Raw genomic sequence first — 24520 nt, 5'->3', positions numbered from 1 at the left:
TTTTTGTTAGATTACCTGCTTTTAATTCTTTGGATATATGTCAAGGAGTGGAATTGCTAGATCATATGGTAATTCTACATTTAAATTACCGAGGAACCACGAAACTCCCACAGCGGTTGCACCATTTACATTTCCACCAGCAATGTACGAGGGTTCTGATTTATCCACTTATATTCCTTTATTATTATTATTATTATACCATTCTAGTGGATGTGAAGTGGTATCTCATTGTAGTTTTGATTTGAATTTCCCTAATGACTAATGGTAGAGCATCTTTTTATGGATTTGTTGGCCATTTTTATATCTTTGGAGAAATGTCTATACAAGTCCTTTGTCCATTTTTTAATTGGGTTGTTTGTCTTTTTGTGGTTGAGCTGTAAGAGTTCTTTGTTTTAGATGCTAGACCCTTATCGTGTCATATTTAAGAAACCATTGTCAAATCAAGATTCATGGTGATTTATCTGTTTTTTTTTTCTAAAAGTTTGATAGTTTTAAGTCTCATATTTAGGTCTTTGACCCATTATGATTTAATTTTGAATATGGTATGAGTAAGGGCCCAACTTTGTTTTTTTGCATGTGAATATCCTCTTGTCCCAGCAACATTTGTTGAAGGGGCTGTTCTTTTCCATTGAGTAATCTTGGCATCCTTGTCAAAATCAACTAACCATAGATGTGTGGGTCTATTTCTATACTCTCAATTCTATTGCATTGATTTATATGTCTTTCCTTATGCCAGTAATATTGTTTTGATTACTATAGCTTTGTTTTAAGTTTTGAAGTTGGAAGTGTGAGCCCTCCATCATTGTTCTTGTTTTTCAAGACTGTTTTGGTTGTTTGAGGTCTTTTGCAACTTCATATGAATTTTAGTATCAGCTTTTCCATTTCTGCAAAATAATCCATTAGGATTATGATTGGGATTGCATTGAAACTATAGATTACTTGGGGAGTATTACTATCTTAACAATATTAAATCTTTCAATCCATGAACACAAATGACTTTCCATTTATTTAATTTCTTTCAGCAGTGTTTTGTAGTTTTCACTGTACAGGTCTTGCACATCCTTGGTTAAATTTATTACTTAGTATTTTATTCTTTTTGATGCTCTTGTAAATGGAGTTTTCTTAATTTCTCTTTCAGATTGTTTATGGCTTGTATATAAAAATGCAGCTGGTTTTTGTATGTTGATCATGTACCCTCAACTTTGCTGAATTTATTACTTCTAATACATTTTTGTGGATTCTTTATGATTTTCTATATATAGAACATGTATGTCCTCTGCAAAGAGAGAGAGACTTCTTTCCTACCAATTTGGATGCCTTTTATTTCTTTTTCTTGCCTAATTGCTCTGGCCAGGTCTTCCAATATTATGTTGAACAGAGTTGGCAAAAGTGGACATCCTTGTTTTGTTTCTGATCTTGGGAGTAAAGCTTTCCCTTTACCACAATATGATGTTAGCTGTGATATTTCATAAGTTCCCTTTATTGTGCTGATTTTTCATCTATTCCTAGTTTTCTGAATTTTTTTTTAACCATGAAAATGTGTTGGATTTTATCTAATCCTTTTCTGTATCACTTGAAATGATCCATGTGGGTTTCTTCACCTCATTCTATTACTATGGTGTATTACATTGATGATTTTCTTATGTTGAGCTACTCTTGCATTCCTGCAGTAAATCCCAGTTGGTCGTGTTATATAATCCTTTAAATGTACTGCTAGATTCATTCTGCTAATATTCTGTTAAGGTTATGTGCATCTGTATTCATGAGGGGTATTGGTCTGTAATTTTCTTGTGGTGGCTTTGGTGTCATGGTAATGACCTCATAGAATGAGTTAGGAACTATTCTCTCCTCTTCATTTTTTGGAAAAGTTTCAGAAGAAACTTAATTCTTTGTATGGTAGAAATTCACCAGTGAAGTCATCTGCCTGGCCTTCTTGTTCGGGGAGTTGTTTTTTTTTTTTAATCTTTTAAAAATATATATTTTTTACAGAAGTTGCGAACTTAAAAAACAATCATGAACATGTGTAGAATTCCCATACAACAACCCGTCACTAACACACCACACTGTTGTGGAACATTTGTTACAGATTATGAGGAAATAATATCAGACTATTACCACACACTATGGTCCATAGCATACATTTGGCATATTTTTTTCATACCTTTTTGGGGGGTTTTTGATAATAGATTCTGTTTACTTATAGATATATTCAGATTTTCTATTTCTTCTTGGTCAGTTTTGGTAGATTGTGTGTTTCTAGGAATTTGTCCTTTTTATCTAGATTGTCTAATGTGTTAGCATACAGTTTCTTACTCTTTATTTAATAAGGTCATTAGTAATATCCCCGCTTTATGATTTTAGTTATTTGAATCTTCTTTTCTTGGTCAATCTAGCTAAAGATTTATTAATTTTGTTGGTCTTTTCAAAGAATCAAATTTTAGATTTGTTGATTCTGTTGTTTTCCTATTCTCTTGTATCTGTACTTTATCCTTTATTATTTACTTCTGCTATCTTGGATTTATTTTTCTTTTTCCAGTTCTTTAATATATAAACTTAGGTTATTGATTTGAGATCTTTTTTAGTATAGCAATTTATAGCTATGAATTTCTCTCTGAGCATTGTTTTTGTTGCATCTCGTAAATTTTGTTGTTTTCATTTTCATTCATCTTTATGTGTTTACTCATTTCCCTTATGATTCTTCTTTGATCCACTTGTCTTGAAGAGTATGTTATTTACTTTCTACATTAAATATGTGAGTTTTCCTTTTTCATTTCTAGTTTAATTCCTTCGAGGTTAGAGAATATGCTTTGTATGAGTTCAGTCTTTTAATTTACTGAGACTTGTGGCTTAACATGATCTCTCCAGGCGAATATTCCATGTGCACTTGAGAAGAAGATGTGCTTTGGTGTTTTGGGGTGCAGTATTCTATACGTATGTCTGTTAGCTCTGTTTCCTTATTGATATTCCATCTGGCTCCATCTGTTATTGAAAGTGGTGTATTAATGTCTCCAGCTGGCTTTGTTGTTGTTTTTTTGGTACTGGGGGCTGGGGGCTGAACCCAGGACGTAGTGGAAAGCTGGCGCTCAACCACTGAGCCTCACCAGCTACCCTGAATTTTTTTTTTAATTTCATTTTTAATTTTATTTATTTCTCCCCACCCCCTCATTGTTTGAATTTGCTGGGTCTGCTTGTTCTGTGCTGGTCTTTTTATTTTCTCGATATTATTACTATTTTTAAAAGATACATAGATCACACAAAATGTTACCAAAAAAAATAAGAGGTTCCCATATACACCCTTCCCCACATCCCCCACTCCTCTCACCTCAACAGCTTTTTTCATTAGTGGGGTACATTCATTGCATTTGATGAATGCATTTTGGAGCACTGCTACATAGCATGGATTATAGTTTACATTGTAGTTTACACTCTCTCCCAGTCCACTCAGTGGGTTGTGGCAGGATATATAATGTCCTGCATCTGTCCCTGCAAATCATTCAGGACACTTAAAGTCCTGAAAATGCCCACATATCACACCACTTTTTCCCTCTCCCTTCCTTCAGCAACTCCCATGGCCACTGTCTCCACATCAATGATATAATTTCTTCCATTGCTAGAGTCACAATAATTCTATAGTAGGATATTAGTAAGTCCACTCTAGTCCATATTTTATTCCTCCATCCCGTGGACCCTGGGTTTGCAATGCCCACTCCACCTCTAAATTGAGAGGGGTCTTAGATCCCACATGGCCAATATCTGGGATTCTCCTGCTTACAGTTGTAGACTCTCTCAGTTCCTTGGTGTGATGATTAACCATCTTCACCTCCTTGTTGGCTGACCTGGGTAAGTCCAAAGATCTGGAGAATAGGTGTTGCAACTCTGCTGAGGCTCAGGGCCCAGCTGGCACATGGACAGTCCAGAAATTCAAGTCCCCTGGACATATACCAACCCCAGTGCCAACCATAGGTTCAGTAAAAGTGACAGAAGAGGCATGCATAGAATGGTCACATCTGAGTCCAACTCCACAGGAGCACAAATTCCAAAGTAGGGCCCATTGGCAAGGCACTGGACTCCAGAGCCATCTGCCATGACCGTAGGACCTGGGTGTCTCAGTAGCCCTCAGGAGCACTACTACCTGAAATGGTATCAACTTCGGCTTTCTCTGAGTTCCTGCTGAGATGTGCATAAGCACGACCCCTCTGATAACCTCCCAACTCCTTTTGAAGTGTCTTAGCCATATAAACTCATTTGTCTTTACCATTTGCCCCTTTTATTCAAGGTCTTTTTCTAGTTGCATCACCAGCTGGTCCTTGGTAGTAATCCCTCAGCACCAGGGAGGTTCATCCCTGGGAGTCATGTCCCACATGGGGAAAAGGTAATGCATTTACATGCTGAGTTTGACTTAGAGAGTGGCCACATTTGAGCAACGTGGAGTCTCTCAGGAGGTGACTCTCAAGCACCCTGCAGCTATAGACCAAGTTGAAATTTCAGGCACACAGGCTCATAAGCAGAGTCATCAGTATCAAGGGACCATAATTGGACAATCCTTCTTCACCAGTCATTCCCCTGCACTTGGGGGAATGTTGCTGTTTCTTTGGGGAAAGTTACAGAGCTCTCCAGGATGGGAACTTGGCACATCCTCCGTTGTGTCAAACTCAACCCACTATTTCAATAACCAGTGAACATATGAACACACCTATATACCCTATATGCATGCCCTGGAGAACTCCCATGCATCCCCCATCAATGATACTCCACACCAAAGCTCTTACCATGCCATAGCCGAACCCCTCTGTGATCCAAAACGTCTTCAAAAATGAAGCCTAATACGTTGACAAATTCAATTAATAGGAAAATGAAATGGTAATAGGCTTAAAGATTAGAAATACATAATTTAGAAAAACTAAAAGAAAATAAATTGGGGTATTAAAATGAAAAATATCGGGGTTTTTTGACGTTTTGCCTTTCATCACTGTAATAGGTATTGTCTTTTACGTACAGTGGCAAGGCAGTCTTCCATTTCTTCAGTGTCTTACATACTTTTTTAATTATGTCTTCAAAAAAGTTTTAGGTTACAGTAAAGCCACATACAGAATATAGGGGACTCACATATACCCAATATCCTTCCCCTTTTCTGCATTCCGCAATGATTATCTTTTTACCTGTGGATGTTGCATTTGCTACAACTGATGTACAAATATTGAAGCATAGCTACTAACCATGGTTATGTTATGGTTTACATTTTAGACTGTACACTTTTATAAATTTTTGGTGAAATTTAACATGGCCTGTATCCATCATTGCATGATCATGCAGCGCACTTCAATTTTCCCCCAATTACCCACTCTTCCATCTGTTCTATTCCCCTCTCCCCTTCCCCTTGGAGCCCACAATGACACCCAAGCTTCACTGCTTGAAGGACAACATTCATAGATACTTGCAACAATGAGGGCTTGACACAATAGTCTGTCTTTCCCCATTGGGAGCCACTGCTCTAGAGACACCCTCACCTATCTTTGAGAACATCAGGCCCCCCAGGATGGGGGTATGGCAACTTACTGCTCATTGTATGGGTCTACGCCCACTGATAAAACACAAGATGATCACTCATACGCTCCCTAGGAAGCACTGAGAACTGAACCTGGGTCCTCCCGTGTGGGAAGCAGGTGTTCAACCACTTGGGCCACATCTGCTCCCACCTAGCTAGTAGAGAACTATTTCTCCCTTCATTTCTGTCAATTTTGTTTCATATATTTTGGGGTTCTGTTGTATATGTTTATATTTGTTGTATTTTCTTGATGGATTGACTTTTATCAATGTATAACATCCTTTGTCTCTTGTAGTAGTTGTTTCTTAAAAATCTATTTTGTTTGATATTAGTATAGCCAACCTAGCACTCTTTTTGTTACTATTTGCATGGAATATCTCTTTCATCTTTTCACTTTCAACCTATTTGTGTCTTTGGATCTAAAATGATTCTCTTGTTGACAACCTATAGTTAGATCATGTTTGTTGTTTTTTTAATCCATTCTGCTATTCACTGTCTTTTATTGGAAAATTTAATCCTTTTACACTTAAAGAAATTACTAGTAAAGAAGGACTTCTACTATCTTGCTCTTTATTTTATATATATTTTGTGTTCCTTTTTGTCAGTTCCTCCAGAGCTGCCTTCTTTTGTGCTTAGCTGATCTTTTGTAGTGTACTATTTTTATTCCCTTCTCATTTCCTTTTTTGTATCTCTTTGCTTATTAGTGGTTACCGTGAGGATTACAATTGATATCTTAAGTTTATAGCAAACTATTAATACCAACTTAGCTTCAATAGTATACAAAAATTTCTGCTCTTATACATCTCCATCCTTCCCTATTTATGTTATCACAAATGACATCTATACATTGCATCTCCATTAACATAGAGAAATGTTTGAAATAGGTGTTCTTAAATTGGAGAGTAATATACTATATATATATAAATAGTAATCTGAAAATTCTTAAGAATGATTAGCTTTGTACCTTGAAAGGGCAGTATGGAATCTGCTGGATTTTTTTAAAAGATTTATTTAGTTCTCTCCCCTTCCCCCCACCCCCATTGTCTGCTCTCTCTGTCCATTTGCTGCATGTTCTTCTGTGTCCGCTTGCATTATCAGGCGGCACTGGGAAACTGTCTCTTTTTAGTTGCATCATCTTACTGTGTCAGCTCTCCGTGTGTGCGGCATGACTCCTGGGTGGGCTACAGTTTTTGGTTTTTTTTTTTTAAGATTTATTTTTTATTTATTTAATTCCCCTCCCCTCCCCCGGTTGTCTGTTTTTCTGTGTCTTTTTGCTGCGTCTTGTTTCTTTATCCGCTTCTGTTGTCGTCAACAGCACGGGAAGTGTGGGCGGCGCCATTCCTTGGCAGGCTGCTCCCTCCTTCGCGCTGGGCGGCTCTCCTTATGGGTGCACTCCTTGCGCGTGGGACTCCCCTACGCGGGGGACACCCCTGTGTGGCACGGCACTCCTTGCGCGCATCAGCACTGTGCATGGGCCAGCTCCACACGGGTCAAGGAGGCCCGGGGCTTGAACCGTGGACCTCCCATGTGTTAGACGGACGCCCTAACCACTGGGCCAAAGTCCGTTTCCCTACACTTTTTTTTTCACGTGGGATGGCTCTCCTTGAGGGGTACACGCCTTGTGCGTGGGTCACCCCTGCGTGGCATGGCACTCCTTGCGTGCAGCAGTGTGTGTGTGGGCCAGCTTACCACACGGGTCAGAAGTTCCTGGGGATGGAACCCTGGACCTTCTTGTATGGTAGGTGGAAGCTCTATCAGTTGAGCCACGTCTGCTTCCCTGCTGGATTTTTAAGACAACATAAAAACAATGGCAAGATTTTTTTAGAATCAGACCTGCTTAATGAATGAGGCTTCTGTCCTGAAACAATAGTTGTGATTCAGTCGGTGGAGCTGATGTCTTTCAAAGGTTTGATTCTAGCTCCTCTGAGTTAAGAAGCTCAGAACTTGAGGCAGAAAGGTACTTCACATTTTCCCCTTTAAAGTCTTAATATACTTTATAATTTAAAAATTTTTTAGGAAATGTGATTTTGCATTTGACTATTTTAAAAGAAGAAATAGATATATAAACTGGTCAAATATTTTAACCAAAGGTAACAGTAGCAATAAAGCCTTAAAGCTCTTTAACCGCATGGGTCCTATATTACCCTTCACTTCCTACTCTTATATAGACGTAGGGTCACTTCCTGCACAATTGAAGCAGACTAGAAAAATTGGCTGTTCAAGACCAGTATCTGTAATTCCTACAGAAAACAAATCATTAGATTTAGGAAAGGTACTATTTGTTTCTATCGTTCAAGAATGAGTATTTTGCGAATATCTGTTTCCATTTTAATACTAGAACATTTTGTTCATTTAATTTCTAATTTATTGTTCCAAAGCAGGCCATTCAAATGTGCTTTGTAGAAGAAAGAATGGGATGCAAGAAGCATTGGTGACCAAAGAAAGTGTTGAAACATGTTGATAAAACTAAGCATTAACTAAAAATAATGATTCATTTTATTGGTTAAGGTAAATATAATATTGGAACTAAAATACTAAATAAAATAACAGGGAAGAAGAAGGACAGAATTTGGAGTTAAAATATATTAAGGTCCTTGTCTTGCTTAGCAGGAGAATAAAGATAATAACTTTGGACTTTCTATATATTGAAATTTAATATGGTACCTGGTAACACTACTCCCAGCTGTTTACCAAAGAAATGAAAGTTTATGTTCACTCAAAACCCTGTATGTATTATTCATAATTACCAAAACTTCAAACAACCCAAATGTCCTTCAACTGGTGAATAAACTGTGGTACAAACAATAGAATACTACTCCAGGGAAGCAGACTTGGCACAGTGGATAGGGCGTCTGCCTACCACATGGGAGGTCCGCAGTTCAAACCCCGGGCCTCCTTGACCCCTGTGGAGCTGGCTCATGCGCAGTGCTGATGCACGCAAGGACTGCCCTGCCACGCAGGGGTGTCCCTGCGTAGGGGAGCCCCACGCACGAGGAGTGTGCCCTGTAAGGAGAGCTGCCCAGCGCGAAAGAAAACGCAGCCTGCCCAGAAATGGTGCCGCACACACGGAGAGCTGACACAACAAGATGACACAGCAAAAAGAAAACACAGATTCCCGGTGCCACTGATAAGGATAGAAGTGGTCACAAAAGAACACACAGCGAATGGACACAGAGAGCAGACAACTGGGGGGGCGGAGAGGGGAGAGAAATAAATAAAAATAAATAAATAAATCTTTGAAAAAAAAGAACTATTACTCCACAAGAAAAAAGGAACAAACCATAATTAATGCAATAACATGACTAAATCTCCAATGCATTATGCTAAGTGAAAGAAGCCAGAATCAGGTATAATTTTTTTTTTTAATGAAAACATCACTTTTATTGACCACATAAAGCCACAATGGACAGATTCACAGAACAGAAATAAGACCCGGAAAAAAAAAGGAGTGTAAAGCTGCAGCAGACGGGCTAATACTCCTCACCCTCATTCTCTCCCTCGCCACTATCTGCCCCAACCTCCTCATAATCCTTCTCGAGGGCAGCCATGTCCTCACGGGCCTCAGAGAACTCTCCTTCCTCCATTCCCTCCCCCACGTACCAGTGGACAAAGGCACGCTTGGCGTACATCAGGTCAAACTTGTGGTCCAGGCGAGCCCAGGCCTCGGCCACGGCTGTGGTGTTGCTCAGCATGCACACAGCTCGCTGGACCTTGGCCAGGTCGCCACCAGGAACCACAGTGGGAGGCTGGTAATTAATGCTGACCTTGAAGCCAGTGGGACACCAGTCCACAAACTGGATGGTGCGCTTGGTCTTGATGGTGGCAATGGCAGCATTGACGTCTTTGGGAACCACGTCGCCCCGGTACAACAGGCAGCAGGCCATGTATTTACCGTGGTTAGGGTCGCATTTCACCATCTGGTTGGCCGGCTCAAAGCAAGCATTGGTAATCTCTGCTACAGAAAGCTGCTCATGGTAGGCTTTCTCAGCAGAGATGACAGGGGCGGATGTGGCCAGAGGAAAGTGGATGCGGGGATAGGGCACCAGGTTGGTCTGGAATTCTGTCAGATCTACATTCAGGGCACCATCAAACCTGAGGGAGGCTGTGATGGAGGACACAATCTGGCTAATAAGGTGGTTAAGGTTGGTGTAGGTTGGGCGCTCAATATCAAGATTTCTGCGACAGATGTCATAGATGGCCTCATTGTCTACCATGAAGGCACAATCTGAGTGCTCCAGGGTGGTGTGGGTGGTGAGGATGGAGTTGTAGGGCTCGACCACAGCTGTGGAGACCTGGGGGGCTGGGTAAATGGAGAACTCCAGCTTGGACTTCTTGCCGTAATCAACAGAAAGGCGTTCCATCAGCAGGGAGGTGAACCCGGAACCCGTTCCCCCACCAAAGCTGTGGAAAACCAAGAAGCCCTGAAGCCCTGTGCACTGGTCGGCCAGTTTGCGAATTCTGTCCAGAACCAGGTCGATGATCTCCTTGCCGATGGTGTAATGCCCGCGGGCATAGTTATTGGCAGCATCTTCCTTGCCTGTGATGAGCTGCTCAGGGTGGAAGAGCTGGCGGTAGGTGCCAGTGCGAACTTCATCAATGACCGTGGGTTCCAGGTCTACAAACACTGCCCTGGGCACATGCTTGCCAGCGCCGGTCTCACTGAAGAAGGTGTTGAAGGAGTCATCTCCTCCCCCAATGGTCTTGTCACTTGGCATCTGGCCATCGGGCTGGATGCCGTGTTCCAGGCAGTAGAGCTCCCAGCAGGCATTGCCAATCTGGACACCAGCCTGGCCGACATGGATGGAGATGCACTCACGCATGATGGGGACTTGTGGGGGCTGGAGGAGGCGAAGGGATGGCGACAAAAAACTTCCAATGACAGACTACCAAGGAGTCCGGGGGAGAAGCAGTGAGCCAGGTATAATTTTGTTTACTTTACATCCTGCACAAGGCAAAACTAGGAATAGAAAACAAATGATTAGCTAAGGTAGGGTTGGGAGGAGGAGGGGTTGACCACAAAGGGATAACAAGAGGGGTTTTTTTGGGGTGATGGAACTACTCTGTGTCTTGATTTTGGTGGTGGTTACACAACTATGCACTTTTCAAAACGCAAAATGTACATCAAAAATGAATTAAAAGATAACTTGTGAAATACTTTTAAGGGTAACCCTAAAAGAATTGAAGCAGGATGTATGACATCCAAACCAGTCTGAGTGGGAAAACAATTTAATAGAGGCAAGGAGAGGGGGGCAAAAAAGCTTAGAAAAAGCAACTTTGATACAAAATACAAAAGATAGTAGAGAGAAGTTTAAAATACCGTAATCAGAAGTCCCCATTAGGGGAATGGGATGGAGCTCAGTGATTGAGTGCCTGCTTCCCATGTACAAGGTCCAGGGTTCATGGGAAGCAGGCACTTGTACATTTTTAAGGAGGTTAAAAAAATAAATAAATCCCATTAAAAAATGAGATAGTTCCCAGACTGGGAAATGATATTCACATTGCACATAATCAACACCGGGAATATAAATGTTTTATATAAGTCAATAGGAAGAAAATAGGTAACTAAAAAATGAGCAAAGAATAAGAATAGACAATTTTCAGAAGAAGAAACAAATGGCCAGTAAGTTTATAATTACTGGTGATAAAGTTAATGCAGAATAAAAATTAAGGTATTTCATTTCCTCTCTTGGAAAAATCTCACTTTCTGGTTTATGAAGACAGCAGGAAAATGTGGATGACTAATTTTGTTTTGCACATTTTGTTCAAGTAATTTAATGTAGCCACCTATCCTGTTGGAGTAATTTATCAAAATAAAGTTACCATTTGGTACACTTAATCCATTTCTTAATTGTCAACACATTGGCACTACTTAGTATTAGTACTCTGAAAATGTGCAAGACCCTGTGTTCAAGCAATTCCACCCTCACCATGTAGAAATTCTTGCTCCATGTTCATGAGGAGACTTGTACATGAATGTTCATAGCAGCGATGTTCAACCAAGTTTGTTAATTAGGTTCTTTAAATTTTCTGTATTAAGTAATTTTTTGTCTACTTAACCTATCAATAATTGAGGAAGGTGGATTGCGGTCTCTAGCCTTTTACCATTATGTAGTGACCCTCTTGATCCCTAACAATGCATTTTAAAGTAGATGTGTCTTCTATTGATATTAATATAACCATCCTGGCTGTCTTTTGGTTAGTGTTTGTTTGGTGTATCTTTTATCATTGCTTAACTGTCAACTTTTCTGTGTTCTTTTCTTTTAGGCATGTCTCTTTCATATAAGCTGAATTTTCTTTCCCCTTTTTTTCCTCTAATCTGACCATTTCTTTTAACTGACAAATAGAGTCGATTTGTATTTATTGTGGCCACACATTTTTGTATTTGTTTCTAATATCTTGCTATTTATCCTACTTTTTCTTTGCTTGGCTTTGCTTTTTCTCCTTTTCCAGCTTTGAAAAATGTTTATTTTGTTTTTTATTCCATTTTTCCCCTACTTTTTTGGAAGTTATACTTTATATTTTTATTCTTTTAGTGATTACCTTGATATTTTAGCATGTATACTTAAAATTATTATCTAAATTCTCCTCCCAAACACTACAAGGACCTTAGAACACTGTAATCCCAATCACTCCTATCCAAACTTACATAATGTTCAGTATTTTAGTTTTGTCCTCTTTTTAAAAAAACGAACACTAAAATTAAAACATGATTAGCCTGTGCTCAACTATCACCTTCTGAATGAGGTTTATGATAACCACTCTATTAAAAATGTTCGAACAGGAGAACCAGCAAGATAGAGGGGTAGTAAGGAACTCCTAGAGTCAGCTCCTGCTACATGGCAGTTAGTAAACACCCAGAGCTCTCTGGAGCTAGCTGAAGCACCCATTTGGGGGCTCCAGGAGACCAGAAGAGCATCCTGCCATATCCTTGAAGGAATGGAAGGAGGAGACTGCCCATCTGGAGAGAAGACTCATAAGTAGAACACTCCACACCCTGGAGGCCAGTGCCCATCCTCCACTGGAGGCACAAACTGCCTCTGGAGCTGTTCTGCAGCTGGAATTGAAAGCTCCAATTCCCAAAAATGGGAAAGGAAGAGATGGTTGGGCACCAATTTCAGCTACTGATGAGTAATTTCAGCAGGCTAAAGTATAATCCTGAGAAGAGCTGAAGTTTGAGTCTGTCCAAGCCAGAAAGAGGCTGGGAACTGCCATCTTAACTCTGCGCCTGGCACAAGGGGAAGCGGGGTGGACTAAAAATCACAGTGCTGGTGGGGACCAGCTTCTTTCCACCCAGATCAGATTGCAACTCCAGCCTAGAACCCAGTGCCACCTCCAGCAGGGAGGAAGCTGTGGGGATTTGTGCCAGCCTCTCCAGGAAATTACCAGCCAAGCCATGGAGGCAGGTGATGATGCTACTCTGGCAGCACGAGCCACCCCAGGAGCTATTCTGTGGCTGGAATTGGAAGCCCCATTTCCCAAAAACAGGAGGAGGAGATGGTTGGCTGCCAATTTCAGCTACTGATTGGTAGTCTTGGCTGGCTAAGCTATAACCCTGGGAACAGCTGGGGTGTGAATCTGCCCAAGTCAGAAAGAGGTCAGTGGCTGCCATTTTGACTCTGCCCCCCAGCCTGAGGGGAAGCTGGGCTCCCCTAAAATCTCAGTGACAGTAGGAACCAGTTTCTTTCACTCAGATCGGCCCGCAGCCCTACCCTAGGTGTTAGCCCTGCTTCTGGAGGGAAGAGGCTGGTAGGCCCTGCACCAGGCTATCCAGGTAACTGCAGGTAACTTTGGCTGGCACAGACTGAAAATCAGAAGTCTTCTGGGGCAACTGTGGTCATCTTGGACCTGCACTGCATAGATTGCTGCCCACACTTGCAGCTCCATTCCCACCCCAGACGGGAGAAAGGGCCGTGAAGTTTCTTCAGTCTCTCTGGGCAACTACCATCTAGGCCTGTACGACTTGGATTATTCCACATAGCTGTGACTCTGTCCCTACCTCTAGCAAAGAAGAAAGTTGGAAGAAGCTTCATTGGTCCCTGGCACAATGAGGGCAGCTTAAGCCACCACAGCTTACAGCACCAACTACATGCTTGGCTCCTACTGCACAACCAGCAAGGAAGAAAGGGCAGGAAGCCCTAAACTAAAGAGAAAAACTGCACCCAGAATAAATACTTTAGTAAGCCAGATGCCAAGACATCGACAAAAAATTACAATTCACACCTAGAAACAGGAAGCTATGGCCCAGTTAAGAGAACAAGATAAGGCTCCAGGTGACAAAAATGATTTGAGACAATCATAGATGTTCAAAGAAATCGCCTTAATAAACTCAATGAGATGGCTAAAGAAATTAAGGATATTAAGAAGACTATGGATGAGCACAAAGAAGAATTTGAAAGCATACATTGAAAAATAGCAGATCTTATGGGAATGAAATAAAAAAAAAAACATTGGAATCATATAATAGCAGATTTGAGGAGGCAGAAGAAAGGATTGGTTAGCTTGAAGAAATGGCCTCTGAAAGTGAACATACGAAAGGACAGATGAAGAAAAGAGTGGAAAAAAATTGAACAAGGTCTCAGGGAACTAAATGACAGTAAAAGGCATGCAAACATGTGTCATGGGTGTCCCAGAAGGAGAAGGGAAAAGGGGTAGAAGGAATATTTGAAGAAATAATGGTAGAAAATTTCCCAACCCTATTGAAGGACGTAAATATACCTGTCCAAGAAGCACAATATACTCCAATCCAAAAAAATCCAAACACACCCAACTCCAAGACACATACTCAATCAGAATGTCAAATGTCAAAGACAGAGAATTCTGCAAACAGCAAGAGAAAAGTAATGCATAACATATAAGGGATATCCAATAAGATTAAATGCTGATTTCTCACCAGAAACCATGGAGGCAAGAAGACAGTGGTCTGATATATTTAAGATACTACAAGAGAAAAACTTCCAGCCAAGAATCTTATATCCAGCAAGATCATCTTTCAAAAATGAGGGCAAGATTAGAATATTCACAGATAAACAAAAACTGAGAGAATTTCTAAGCAAGAGACCAGATTTTCAGAAAATTCTAAAGGGTGTGCTAGAGCCTGAAAAGAAAAGACAAAAGAGAAAGGCCTGGAAAAGAGTCTAGAAATGAAGATTATAGCAATAAAAGTAAATAGAGTATCAAAAGAGTGGTGAAAATAAAATATGACAGATAAAATTCAAATAGGAATAAACAACCAATGATGTATAAAGCACTTGTATTCAGAAAACTACAACTCAATGTTAAAAGAAATCAAGAAAGGCCTAAATAAATGGAAGAACATTCCATGCTCATGGATTGGAAGACTAAATATCATTAAGATGTCAATTCTATTCAAACTGATATACAGATTTAATGCAATCCCAATAAAAAAAATTCCACCAGCATTAACGAAAAAATCTAAAACGTGATCACCAAATTTATTTGGAAAGGTAAGGGGCCCTGAAAAGCTGGAAACGTCATAAAAAGGAAAAGCAAACTCTCACCTCCAGACTTTAAATCATATTACCTAGCTCTAAGGGTAAAAAGAGCATGATACTGACATAACATAGACATAACATAGACATATGTTATGTATGTATGTATGACATATGTATGACAGATACATAGACCAATGGAACCAAATTGATGGTTCAGAAACAGACCCTTACATGTATGGTCTAGTGATTTTTGACTGGCCTGTCAAACTCACACAGCTCGGGCAGAACAATCCATTCAACAAATGGTGCTCAAAGAATTGGATAGCCATAGCGAAAAGAAGGAAAGAGGACTCATATCTCACACCTTGTCCAAAAATTAACTCAATATGGGTATAATACCTAAATATAAAATCAAGAACCATAAAACTTCTAGAAGAAATTGTAGGAAAATATTTTCAAGACCTGGTGGTAGGTGGTGAATTCTTAAAGGAGATAAGAGGAGGACTGAGATGGACTACTGATGTTTAATGTATGTAGAAGTTTTAATTAGCTTTACTGTAAAAGTGTGGAAATATATAGAGTGGATGGTAACACAGTGAGTAACAGCTAGTTTATAAATGGGGATGTGACTGAAAATGGTAGTCGAGGTATGTAGATGCCAATTGACAGAATGCTAGAGAATAATCTAGGAACTGAATAGCACAGTAAACCACGAGGTGGATGAGAATTGTGGTTGATGGTACAGATGCAAGAGTGTCCTTTGTTAACTAGAGCAAATGTATATCACTACTGCAGGGTGTTGGGAATGTGGAGAAGCATGGGGAAAGTACAACTTGAGTGACCTATGGACTGTGGTTAGCAGTAATAATATAATATTCTTGCATCTATGCGAAAGATGTACTGTGTTGATAATAAGGCAGTATAGAAAATGTGAGCCAAATGTACACTATGGACATAGTAACAATCAGATGATACCATCTTATCTGTAGTAAATATTCCACCACAGTGTGGTGTGTTGATGGAGGGGTGTTGTTTGAGAATTCTGCACATGTGCATAATTGTTTTATAAGTTTACAACTTCTGTCATAAAAAATATATTTAAAAAATAATAATGGGGTGGGTTGGGGGGAAAACACACCAAATGTAAAATAAGGACTATGATTAGTAGTAAGATTTTGACAATATTCTTTCATAATTTGTAACAAATGTCTCCTGACAATGCAAGGAGTTGGTGGAGGGTTGATATGGGACCTCTGTATGATGTTATGCATGTTTGCTTTGTAAGTTCATAACTTTTACTATAGACTTAATTGTTTATGTACGTTCATATATAAATGCTATAAAGATAAGAATAATAGGGTTGGTTGGGGGAAAATATTTTGGTTAAGTGTAATATTTTGACAGTGCTCTTTAATCATTAGTTAAAAAGGTTTAACAACAATGCAAGTTATTGGTGGTAGAGTGAGTTATGAAAGTCCTGTATGATGTTATATATGTTTGTTTTGTAAATTCACAGCTATAATTATACACTTATTGTTTATGTATGAGTGATATAGTTCAATAAATTAATTTTAAAAATGTTGGAACAGATGTGACTCAAGCAGTTGAGGGCCTGCCTCCCACAATGGAGGTCCCGGGTTCAGTTTCTGATGACTCCTGAAAAAACAAAAACAAACAACAAGCAAAACTAATGATAAAACCAACTCAGGAAAGCTGATGTGGCTCATTGGTTGAGTGCCAGCTTCCCACATGCGAGGTCCTGGGCTCAATCCCTGGTCCCTGGTACCTCAAAAAAAAAAAGTTAACTTGCCCCCTAACCCCACCACACACACTAGTAATTTCCTCACCCTGTTCTTTTCTCCCTCTCATTTGTTACCTTTTAGCATTCTCTCCAATTTTACTTGTTTAATATGTTTATGGTATATTGTCTGTCTACTTCACTAGAGTAGAGTTTAAGTTCCATTAGGGCAGGTCTTATATTGATATTGGTTTTGTTCATTGATGTATCTCAAACACTTAGAGCAAAGCCTAGCACATAGTAGATGTATTAGCTTCCTGTGCTGCTGAAACAAATTACAACCAGCTTGGTGGCTTTAAAACAACAGAAGTTTATTCTTCCACAGTTCTTGAGGCCAGAAGTCTGAAATGAGCTTCACCAGATCAAAAGCAAGGTGTCAGCAGGATTGTACTCCCATCATAGGCTCTAGGGAAACATCTGCATTCTTTGCATTCCTTGGATCATCTTCCATCTTCAAAGCCAGCAGCATACATATTCTGTCTCTCATACTGCTTTCTTTTGCTTCCATCACATGGCCTTATCTTCTGTGTCATCTCTCTCTGCCTCTTATAAGGACACTTAATGGCATTTTGGGCCTACTTGGATAATGTCATCTCAAGATCCTTAATCACATCTGCAAAATCCCTTTTGTAGTAAAGTAACATTTACAGATTCCTGGGATTAGGAAACAAAACATAAAAATTATTGAGATACTTTATATTTTTTGTAATGTCTTTAAAACCCAGAGTATATTTTACACATATAGCACATCTCATTTTTGATTAGTCACATTTTGTGTGCTCAGTAACCACCAATGGCTAGACTACTGTATAATACACTGTGACTTGCCTTTTCAACTTTAATGGTGTTGTTTGATGAACACGAGTTTTTAATTTACTTTAGTGAGATATTCTTAATTCTTAGTTATTTGTGTTAGCTACCTCCTCCTGATTTATAGGTTGCTTTTTCACACTTTTACTGGTGTCTTTTTGATGAACAGAAGTACTTAATTACTTTAGTCCAATTTATTAATCTTTTCCTTGATGGTTAATGTTTGTGTGTGTGTGTGTGTCTTGTTTAGGAAACTTTTCCCCATTCACAAGGCCTTGAATGTTTTTTATGAAGCTTTATTGTTTTAACTTTCATATTTAGATCTACAATCCACTTGGAATGTATTTTTTGTCTGTTTGGAGTTATGTGGGGTCAAGTTTTATTTTTTTTCCACACGGATATCCAACTGAGCACCATTTATTTTTTAAAAAAAAAGTGTTTCTCCCCTGACCTGCAGTGCTACCTCTGTCATAGACAATTGTCCATATTCATGTGGAAATGTTTCTGGGTGCTCAATTCTGTTCCACTGGTAAATTTACTCTCTATGAACCAATACTGTCATAATTACTATAGCATTATGTTAAATCTTGATATTGGGTAAAGCAAATCCTCTCACCTTGTTCTTCTATAGAAGTGTTTCTCAAAGTGCAGTACCCAGACAACTAGCATCAACTAGAAACTTGCTTGAAATTCACATTTTCAGGCTCCATCTCAGATTTACTGAATTTTAAACTCTGGGGTAGAGCTGAGAAAATTGTAGTTTAACAAGACCTCCAGGTGATTTTGACGCACCCTAAAGTTTGAGAGCTACTCTTCTAGAACTGGAGTCAACAAACTATGGCCTGCAGGCCAAATCCAGCCTTCCATTTATTTTTGTACCTCAAGCTAAGATCTTTATAAAATTTTATATTCTCCATGAAGATCTTACACCTATTTTGTTGGATTTAATTATATAAAGATACTTGATTTTTTATACTACCATATAAGGATTTTTAAAATTTCATTTTTCTGTTTGTGGTTGGCATATAGAAATACAATTGACTTGTATATTGATTTGTATACAGCAATCTTGCAAACTTTATTTTAATATTATTTTCTTTTAGGTGTTCTACTTACATAATCATATCTGTGAATAATGAGAATTTTGTTTCTCCCTTCTCCCTTCCCAGTCTATAACTTTTATATATTTTCCCTGTCTTGCTCTGCTGGCTAGGGTTTGCAGTACAATGTTGAGTAGAAGTGGTGATAATGGGAATCCTTTTCTTGTACTTGATCTCAAATGGAAAGCTTCTTGGGCAACAAATGCTTCTGTAATTCCTATACTTTTCATGATTCAAAGTCCTAAGCTACATTTATTTTGATATAAACTACTTCCAAATCCTTTATATTTTGGCTTTCTTTAGGACTGTTGTTACACTTCACAGACTAATGGGGAAATTTCATTTGTTTTTCGGATTACATCAATTTTAAATTAACAAAAATAATACAGGGAGAACTTCCGATCTAGGCAAAATGGCAGACCAGACAAAATAGCATAGATTTCTCTCTCTCTGTTCCTCTTCACTAAGTATAACTATAAATCCTAAAAATAACAAAGGAGAACTCTGAACTGTAGTAGGAAGAAGATAAACCGATTCTCCAGGAGTGGAGGAAAACAAACAGTGGCAGGGCACCCAGCCCCCACCTAACAGAAGGAGATCCAGGCCTTGCCTTTCCTGGCCCCTAACCTACAAACTGAAAGTGAACCTGAGGTTCATTCTTTCTGCAGACTGAATGGGAGTCCTGCCAGCAGTACTAAGCAGGCCCAGCATAATTGGCAAGGGAGAGGATTGGAATCTCTGCTGAAAATAAGCAGCCAAGGGAAACACTGTCCTTTCCTGCTGGACCTCAGAATCTGCTCCCCCACCCAGAGAATTTACATTTTCAGGACATCGGCTAAGGGGAACCCTCCACAGCAAGAGGATGCTACTTGGGAAGTACTCTCCTTCCTTGCTGGACCCAAACTCTCCTCTCCTACCCAAAGACACCATGTGGCCAGGAAACATTAGCAAGGTGGATACCACAACAACCAAGTACCCAGCCTGGGAAGCCACTTTATCCTTGCAGTACTGAGACTCCCCTTCCCCACCCTGAAGCACTGTTGGCAGACTGTACTGGCAAGGAGCATACTATGACAAAAGTACCCAGCCAGGGAAGTACTTTTCATTCTTGCAGGTTGGAGAATCTCTTCTCCCTACCTAGAGGCACCAAGAAGCCCAGCCAAGAGCCCCAACAACATGAGATAAAGCAAGCAAACCAAAATAGCACTGCAAAGGTTCTAAAAATTAGATTTTCATTGGAACCAAAGCCTTCAAATGTAGGCCAGGATCTGTTTACTAAATCTAAACAGGGTGACTGCCTGCTATAATAAAAAATATAAGGGAGCAGATGTAGCTCAAGTGGTTGAGCACCTGCTTCCTATGTATGAGGTTTTGGGTTCAATCCCTCCTAAAAACAATCCCTCCTAAAAACAAACAAATGAAAAAAGCTAACTCTCATTGGGGAGCAGATGTAGATCAGTGGTTGAGCACCTGCTTCCCATGCATGAGGTCCTGGGTTCAATCTCCAGTGCCTCCTAAAATATATATGTATATATTAAGGGAAGCAGATGTGGCTCAGGCTGTTGGGTGCCCATGTACCACATGGGAGGTCCCGGGTTCAGTGTCTCCTAAAGAGTCTCCTAAAGAAGACAAGACAGCAAGCTGATGCAACAAGATGACACAACAAAGAGGCGCAATGAGGAAACACAATGAGAGACACAATAAACAGGAGCAGAGGTGGGTCAAGTGATTGGGTACCTCCCTCCCACATGGAAGGTCCTAGGATCAATTCCCAGTGCCTCCTAAAAACAAGATGAGCAGACAGTGAGTGCAAACAACAAGGAGGGGGGAGAAATTAATGAATTAATTAAATCTTTAAATATATATATGTAAGAGTCTAAATGCCCAAGATATGATAGAAAATTACTCATCCCAAGAACCAAGAAACTCACAACTTGAATGAGAAAAGAAAATCATCTGATGCTGACACCAGGAAGAATCAGATGCTAGAATTACCTGACAAGTATTTTAAAACAACCATAATAAAAATGATTCCACAAGCAATTAAAAATTCTCCTGAAACAAATAAGCTAGAATATCTCAGGAAAGAAATAGAAGTTATCAAAGAGAACCAAATAGAAATTATAGAACTGAAAAATGCAAGGATATCCTTTGTATCCTATACAAAGGAATCAGTGAACTTTAGGATTGATCAATAGATTCACTCAACCTGAACAGTGAGAAAATAGAATTATAAAAAAAAAAGAAGAGTCCCAGGTAACTATGGGACAATAACAATAACAAAAGATCCAACATTAATGAGAAGCCCAGAAGGAGAGGAGCAACAGAGTGAGATTGAAAGTGTATTTGAAGAAATAATAGCCAAAAGGTAGAAGCAATCCAGTGCCCACCAACAGATGAATGGAAAATCAAATATGGTATAAACAAAATGGAATTTACTCAGCCATGGAACAGAATGAAGTTCTGATGCATGTTACAACATGGATGAACCTTGAAAATATATTGCATGAAATAAGCCAAACAAAAAAGGGACAAATAGTATATGATCTCACTGATATGAAATAATTAGAATAAACAAATTCACAGAGTCATAAATAAGAGTTTAGGTTACCAGGGGCCAGGATGGGGGTAGGGAATGGGGTTAATGCTTAAGTTGTACAGAATTTCTATTTGAGGTGATGGAAAAATTTTGGTAAGGGATGGTGGTAATGGTAGTACAACATTGTGAACTTAATTAACAACACTGATTGAATGTGGGGAAACTGTCCTTTCAGGAATGACGGGGAAATATTCTCAGACAAAGAAAACTAAAAGAATTTTTCCCTAGCAGAACTACCTTTAAATAATGGGCAAAGAAAATTCCTCAAACTGAAGGGAAATAATAAGAGAAGGAATCTTGGAGTAGGAGGAAAAAAGAAAAAAAGAGTTAAAAGAGTAGAACTATAGGTAAATACAAGAGACTATCCTTGAGTTTTCTAAATCATAGGTGATGACTAAAGTAAAAGTTATAAAACCACCTACACTCAAGACAATTATATTTATAAGTGGGTATGGTAATGGAATCTAAATGGAAGTAAGGTTTCACTCCAAGTGGTAAAACAATGCCAGTAGACTGTGGTAAGCCACATATGTGTATTGTAATACCCAGAAAAACTACTAAGAAAATTATACAATGTAATACACCCAAAAACACTATAAATTATTCAAAACATAATTCTAAAAAATGTTAAGTAACAGAGAAGGTAGGAAAAAGAGAAGAAACAGGTAACAAACAAACAAAAAATAAAATGGCAGACTTAAGTCCTGATATATATAATTACCTTATATATAAATGGTCTAAATACACCAATTAATAGGTAGAGATTGACAAATAGATGAAAGAACAGGACCCAACCATATGTTGTGTACAAGAAACTCACTTCAAATTCAACAACATAGCGGGAGTGGATGTGGCCCAAGCAGTTGGCTGCCCACCTCCCACATGGGAGGTCCCATTTCAGTTCCAGTGTCTCCTAAGGAAGAGGAGCTGACAAATGAGTAGACACAATGAGCAGACAGACAGGGAGCCATGGGGGAAAGGGGGAACAGAAACAAGGAATAATTAAAACTGAGTCCATTAAAAAAATTTCAACAACATAGGTAGATTGAAAGTAAAAAACGGAAATAATACATGATGTGCCATCTTAATACATTACTTTTTAAAAGGCAGGAATAGCTATATTAATTTCAGATAAAGTAGACTTCAGAACAAAGAAAATTATTGGAAACAAAGAGGGACATTGCATAATGATAAAAAGAATTCACCAAGGAGACATACTGATCCTAAACTTGTACACATCAAACAACAGAGCCTCAAAATACATGAAGCAGACTCTGCCCGGCCAGAGTGAGGCGCTGCCTGGCGGAGAGGTGAGAAGGACAGACCTAGCCCCGCCGCCCCTTTGTCACCTCCTCCGGCATCAGTTCCTCCCGGGCCTGGAGGTGCTGCAAGCCGCACACCGGCACCACTGTCAAGGCGGAGAGGGCTCGGGATCATCTAGAAGATGCAAATCATATATGCATTCTGAAAAATGCCTTTAATTTTTGTTGTCTTTATTTTTTTAATGTTACATTAAAAAATGAGGTCCCCATATATCTCCCACCCCCCTCACCCCACTCCTCCCCCATAACAACAACCTCCTCCATCATCATGAGACATTCATTGCACTTGGTGAATACATCTCTGAGCCCCGCTGCACCTCATGGTCAATGGTCCACACCATAGCCCACACTCTCCCACAGTCTACCCAGTGGGCCATGGGAGGGCATACAATGTCTGGTAACTGTCCTTGCAGCACCACCCAGGACAACTCCAAGTCCCGAAAATGCCCCCACATCACATCTCTTCCTCCCATTCCCTACCCTCAGCACTTTGAAAGCTCATCTGAAATCACAAACCTAGTCATCGTTAGAGAACTTTGATGCAGCCTTGTCTCTTCATCTCTATAAGAAAGCAGATTTTTGCAAGGTCATTGAATTCCTTTTGGAATCATCTTTGGTGGAACTGATTTAAATGAGGATGTTAACCAGGAAGAAGAACACACAGTGATGGGAAAAGTTCTTGAAGAAGCCAGATTCATTGTCACTTTCACAGAGTCAATAAAAGAAATGGCACAAATGCTGTGGCCACATGCTAAGGATAAGATCCCCGTCCAGAGTCAAGGAATTACAACAATACCAAAGGACGTCTTTAACTGGAACATCTTTCTTCCAGATTCAAGGATTAACCAAAGTGCTGATAATTTACACGTATTTCTTTTGATATGCAGATGTAGACAAGTGGAAGATCCTCTTTATTTGGTGGATGCATTTTCAGAATGGAATCAAGAAGAAGCCCATTGTTTATCTGGTAACTAGTGGTAGGTTCTGAAGTTGATCCAGTGTTTGCAAGGGAAGTCAAAGACAAAGTAAGAAAGACAGCAGGTACGATTGATAGAAGAGACGTCTCCAAAAGACCTCCACGCGGTTGTGAGAAATTACTTTGTGTTGGTGAATAGTTCCATTTCTGAAGGCAGGTCAGCAGCAATTCTGGAGGCAATGGATTTAGAATTTCCAGTGTTGGCAAGGACTATTCTTGGAAATGCTGCTGTGGTGAGACATAAAGCTACAGGGTTATTTACAGATCCTCAGGAGTTTGTTCAGCTAGCAAAGAGGCTGATCAGTGATCCTGCATTTGAGAAATGGATTATGGCCAGCTAAAGAGTGTACGTGAGCATGCATCATTCCTGGCACTCAAACAGAGACACCTTTCAAAGCCTCATCCGGAGATTTGAAGGGAGCATGGATGACTGAGAGCATATGCTGGCACTCACTCATGTGCTGTTTTACACCAGCCATTGGAGCTCAGCCCTAGACAGTTGGGTCTCATCCAATACAAATCAACCTATTTTCATCTCAGTTGTGGAGGTATTCGTCATAAGGCCATCATTTGCCTCCAAGTAACACCAGGTTCATCCAGAACTTTCCATGCTTTCAGATAATACCCAGGATATTCTTTACCAGATGGGTCCTGATGGAGGTTCAGAGGCTGTGGTTGAGGGAGGAGTAGCTGGTTTTAAGGTGAATTAGAGAGAGAATTTGATTAACTGCTTTAGTCAAATTCCCCATGAAGTTGCTCAAATGTGGCCTCTCTCTAAGCCAAACTCAGCATATAAATGCATTACCTTCCCCCCAGCGTGTGACATGATTCCTGGGGATGAGAATCCCTGGCACTGAGGAATTAGTACCAAGCACCAGCCAGCAATGCAACTGGAAAAAAGACCTTGAATAAAAGGGC

The 24520-nt window shown here is 39.7% G+C and overlaps 2 pseudogenes; one reads left to right on the top strand and one right to left on the bottom strand.

Annotated features, from left to right (window-relative positions):
- Positions 1-9000: 9000 nt before the first annotated feature.
- Positions 9001-10414, bottom strand: LOC101426121 (tubulin alpha-1C chain pseudogene; annotated as a pseudogene).
- A 4271-nt stretch (positions 10415-14685) lies between these two features.
- Positions 14686-24036, top strand: LOC101427442 (glycosyltransferase 1 domain-containing protein 1 pseudogene; annotated as a pseudogene).
- The last annotated feature ends 484 nt before the right edge of the window (positions 24037-24520 follow it).

The sequence above is a fragment of the Dasypus novemcinctus genome, chromosome X, assembly GCF_030445035.2.
Source record: "Dasypus novemcinctus isolate mDasNov1 chromosome X, mDasNov1.1.hap2, whole genome shotgun sequence".
NCBI classification, from domain to species: Eukaryota; Metazoa; Chordata; class Mammalia; order Cingulata; family Dasypodidae; genus Dasypus; species Dasypus novemcinctus.
The sequence above is the reverse complement of the archived record's forward strand: the minus strand, read 5'-3'. Positions and strand labels throughout refer to the sequence as shown.